Source organism: Benincasa hispida, chromosome 3 (assembly GCF_027475165.1).
Source record: "Benincasa hispida cultivar pf3 chromosome 3, pf3_genome.v1.1, whole genome shotgun sequence".
Lineage (NCBI taxonomy): Eukaryota > Viridiplantae > Streptophyta > Magnoliopsida > Cucurbitales > Cucurbitaceae > Benincasa > Benincasa hispida.
Window position 1 is genome coordinate 62,606,320 of NC_143480.1, and position 5,503 is coordinate 62,611,822.

Genomic DNA, 5,503 nt, shown 5'->3' on the forward strand with positions numbered 1-5,503 from the left:
ATTTGGTGGATACGTATCTGATACGTGATTTGAAATATTTGATTTTTTTTAATTTTCAGATACGCGTATCTGCTTTCAGATATGTGAAAGTGATACGCTGATTTTTTTTTTTTCTTCAAATTTAAGCTCAACACATAAAAAAACCGAACCCACAATCCAATTTATTTAAGTGTATGTTTCAGAATGATTTTGAAATCATCAAAATCACTTTTTTTAAAAAAAAAATTTTAAATCACTCAAAAACACATTTTTAATAACTCAAAATTAATTTACTTTTTAATTTTACACTTTTAAATGTAATTTTTATATTATCAAAATTAGTTTTGAAGAATTAAGCAATGATTTTGAAAATGACAACTTCCGAACATAAAAGTCCACTAAAATAGAGCAATCCAAAATAAAATAAATTAAAAATGATACAAATATAAAAAGTTAATAGAAAAAACCCGAAATGTAATTAAATCTTCATTTTTCTCTTCTCTCTCACTATCTAAATCATGATTCACATCTCCCTCCATCCTCAACTTAATTCTTCAATCTTCATTCTCTACTTCTTTTCTACCGCTCTAGTCGCTCAACCACCACTAAACGTTATTGAATTTATTTTTTTCAAGTGTTCACTCTCTTCTTGAATCTATTTAAATTAAAATAAGTGTTATAACAATTAATTGGACATTATCATATATGTATATATATACACATATATATAATAACGTATTTTCAATATATTTGTATCTTAGTATCTGTATCTTAATTTTTTTCTTTGTGTATGTGCTTCTTGATATGAAATTCTCTCAATCTCTAAGTTCCATTGCATCAATTCACTTGACTTCAACTTGCCACAATAGAGGTATTTCGCAATTTCCGTAGTTGCTAGTTTAGTTAAAAGGTTGAATTTTTAAGTTTCCAACTTTGATAGGATTTAGAAACTAACTAAAAATATCTAAGACAATCTGTTGCGTTTCTTTAATGCTTTAATTTTTACTTTGGTGTTTTGTTTGCATGTGTTGTGTTTCTATTGATTTGTTGGAGGAAATAAGATTAATGTTTTTTTTTTTTTTACCAACATTACCTTAGAAACCAAACATATATTTAAGGGTAATTGTAATTGGTAGTATTTTTAAAATATCATTTTCTCAAAATTAAATGTAAGAGGAAATTTGAGACCCTTTAATAATTATTCACCTTCCAATAATACAATAATTGTGGGCATAATGGTCAAATTATTGACCTTTTTAATTCATACTCATCTCGATCTTAGTCGAAAATTATCAAGAAAAACTCCTTTAACAAGTTTTCGAGACTATTGAAAAATACATACGAGGAGTCTCGACTTTTATATTTATCTCATTTTTCTTTCAATAAAAATTATAGCTAACTATAAATTTGTATCAAAAGATTTTTTTTGGTTAAAAATTTTTTAACATCAAGATTAAGAAACAAAAAATATGGAGAAAAATAAAAATATCCAAATGGCAAAATAATATCCACATTTACTTCATTTAATCATCAACTAACCGTATATAAAATTGTAGAGTCCATATTTTCATCTCATAAATTGATGGATCCGGTCGGACCGGTCACAACGGTCCAAACCACAATTATCATGTGTCTATTTCTATTACACATAGCACACACTCGAACCAAAAAAGAAACCGAAAAAACCGAAAAAAAAACAAACAAACCCATTATCCCAACGCATCACGTCCCTCCAATGCAAAGCATCAAGGCCGTACATTCAATCATCCCTGCAGCTCCATCATACGCACAAACTCCGCGAAACACACAACCCCATCCCCGTTCTCATCCACATCCCTTATCATACGCCGGCAGTCCTCTAACGTGCACTGCTCATCCCCTATCGATCTGAAAACTTCGTGAAGCTCCTCCGCCGTGATCCTCCCATCCTGATCGGCGTCGAAAAACTCGAACGTCTCCCGAAGCTCCGACTCTCCTGCCGCTTCAACTCCGGTCCCAACTTGAGCCATCAATTCCTCCAGCCAAATAAATCCATCGCCGCCGCCGCCGCCGCTGGAGACTTCGCTCAGCATCATCGCAACCTCCTCTTCCGACGCGATCCGGCTAAGAATCGCCTCCAACTCCTTCCTGGACACAACGCCATCGTTTTCCCTCTGACCTGAGTCGGGCCAGTCGGGAGGGAGAACACTGGTCGGAGTTCCGTAACCGGTAGCGGTTGCGTTAGGTTTGAAGAAAGTCTCGGAAGAGGAAGAGGAAGAAGACGTACCGGAACCGAAAGACGGGGGATCGGAGCGGGAGACGTCGGCGGAGTGATATTTCTTGGATCGGAAGAGGCGTTTAGGGCTAAATCTTTTGGGGATTTTCATGGCGGAAAGTGCAGAAGGTAGAGAAGAGAAAGACGGAATTGAAAATGGGGAAGGAGAAGAGAAATTGGAGGTGAAAGAGAAGGAGAATTGCCGATTTAAATGGAAGGGATGAGAGCGAGAGATCCGCCATGGCAGCTTCCAGGAAGTTTCGTTCTAGTGTAACATGAATCCACCGCTGAGGACTAATTTTAAAAAAGAATTATATATATTCATATATGGGAAATTAGGTTTTTGTTTTCTGTTTTTTGTTTTTAAATATTTTATTAAATTATTGTTTTTTAAAAGTATAATTGTATTAAATAATTGTTGGGGAATGGTTATTTGTTTTAATAATTAATGAAGAATTTAAGGAGAATCAAAGAATGTAGTTTTTTGGTCAGGTGGTGGGTGTGGGTGGGCTTGTTTTTGCTTCACATGAATTTCCTTTTAGTTTTTTTTAATTCCTAAAGAGAATTTAGAAAATGAAAATGAAAATGAAAATAAAAGGAAGAAGTTAATACTATTATTTTGCATTATGTGTTTGGAAAATTATACAATGCCCTTTAAATAAAATAAAAGCTTGATTGTTCACGTTTCTATAAGTTCAATATTGATACAAGAGGTAAATTGATAGTTTTATTAAAAATCCACCAATATGTTAACTTGTTAAATAAATTATAAAATGTTTATTTACTAATTTAAATTTATTTTTTGAATTTCTATTTTTTTTATAAAATTTTCAGAAATATTGACATCAAGATATTGTCGATATTTTCATTGATATTTCTACTTTCTTATTTGGAAACTTTAATAATTTCTAGGAAAATTCTAAAAATTAATAGAAAAAAATTAAAACTATTTTGTTTAGTTTTCAAAGCTTGACTTTGTTTTTGAAAATATAGATAAAAACCGTGAATAACAAAGTATAAAAACTTATGGATGAGATTAATATTTAATATTTATAAACTTAATTTTTAAAAAACTAAAAATAAAAAACCAAATGATTATGAAACAAGATTTCTAATTTTAATTTATATGACTAATCTAATCGGGTCCACTAATTCACTGCACAAGTATATTGTTACAATAAAATAAAAAGTAAAAAATAAGAATTTTTAAAGAAGTAGATGACTATCATAAATTTATTACAAATTTTTTTATTTGTTGTTTTATTTTTACTCATTCAAATAACTACCCCGCGATTGTAAAGGAAGCATATGATGCAAGTTGTATTTACAAAAATTATGATATTAAAAAAATGGAAGGAGCTAGGGGTGAAAATAAAAATAAATAAAATGTTAATCAGTAAAATCCTGATATTTTAGAGATTTAAATCTAAATTTAGAATTTTGACTCAAAATATCTATTTTGATCTAAATGTTCTTTTTGTAAAAAAAAAAAAAAAAAAAAAAAAAAAAATTATTGTCATTGGATGTTCAAAGTATCTATTATAATCTCCAAATTGTAACTAACAAAAGAAAAAAATGTTTTGGTTGTTGCTATTATCTAGCTTAGAGGTGAGCATTCAGATCCAAAAGACCGAATTAAAGTCATCCATCTATTTAGACATTAAATTTGGGCAAGGTTGAATATGCAAAACCAATTGATCGGTCGGTTGCCATGAGTGGTTTGGTCTAAACTACTAGACCAATTGATTTATATATATATTTTTTTTTGTTTATTATGAAAAGTTGGTATATATATAATTTTAGAGTTTCTTTCTTTTATTCTTCACGTTATGTTGCTCCTCTTTGAGACATTTCCATCTCTCTTCGGCAACCATCTCTTTCTTTTCATTCATCTAGTTTCTATCTCATTCGTTCTCTCCCTCCATTTCATTCAACCGATGAACTAATTTACCAATTTAAGGTAGCATTCTATCCTACCTTGATCGATTCAGTATAGGTTTCGTCTGAAAACTAACTCTAACGGACTAGTGTTCATCCCAATATAGTCTACCTAATATTCATAATATATTATTTGTTCTTTTTCTAATATAATGTATAACAATTGGGGATATGAGAGATTTGAGCATCTTGTTATTGAAAAAAAAAACACGTCGATTATTTATGAATTGTTCACACTTTAACAAATATTCATTTCCGTTAGACTATATTGTCCAATGAAAACGCTCATATTGCACCAACATACATGAAGTCATTTATCATTTGTTAAAGAAAATAAAGGTAAGAGTCTAACCAATATTTTGTTTCTCATGAAAAAAAAAATAAATATTTTGAAAATTTAGAAGAACAATTAAAGAAGTTTTGAAAATTTATAGAACAAAATAAAATAATTTTAAAAACTTGAAAGAGGAAAAGATACAAAATTGATGGAGAATCCACCGTGAAAAGAAAAGTCAGACTATAGAATATTTAAAGCGACATTGTTTAATCTATCAAGAAAAGATATTCTTCTAAAAATATTTAGGTTAAAAACATTTTAGTCCCTAAATTTTCATTAGAGTAACAATTAAATCTCTAAACTTTGTTTATAACATCGTACTTTTAAATTCATAATAATTTACTTCTAATGTAAATAAATTTATCAAAATTAGATGTTAATTTTTATTATTTTATAATGTAGATTTTGCATTTTATAAAGATACTGAGTCTCTAATTAGTTTGTCAATTTATTTATATAAAAAATCTCATTAAATCTTAACACCAATATCTACAATAAGGACTAAGTACAAAAACTAAATTATTACATAGTAAAGTTTATGGACTAAATTGCTATAAAATTGAAAATTCATAGACTAAATTGTTATAAACCAAAGTTCAGGAACTAAATTATTACTTTTATGAAAGTTTAGAGAATAAAAGTAATTTTTAATCTAAAATTTAATACCATACCGATATTACATAAATAAGAACTACTTTAATTTTTTTTTTATAAATATAATACTATAAATATCATAATATATATGTGTAAAATAGATACTCATGCTTAGTGTTAAAAGACCATTGCATTTGCCAATTACCCAAGTGTAGACTACGTGTCAAAAAGTTATGCATGATTAGTGTCCAAATATGTCACATCCTAGTGCCAGAATTTCCATAAATAGTAGTCATTTATGATCTTTGTAGAGGTGTGAAGATTGATGAGAAATCCAAAAAGTTTAAAGAAAATTCTTGAATTCTTGAGAAATTTTTCATAGAATTTTTTATTTCCAATAT

At 28.9% G+C, this 5,503-nt stretch overlaps 1 pseudogene across 1 annotated transcript; it reads right to left on the reverse strand.

Moving 5' to 3' along the window:
- Positions 1-1,473: 1,473 nt before the first annotated feature.
- On the reverse strand, positions 1,474-2,854 carry LOC120074543 (putative calcium-binding protein CML35 pseudogene; annotated as a pseudogene). The gene has a single exon (XR_016528427.1). The product of XR_016528427.1 is annotated as a putative calcium-binding protein CML35 pseudogene (transcript).
- Between the last annotated feature and the right edge of the window lie 2,649 nt (positions 2,855-5,503).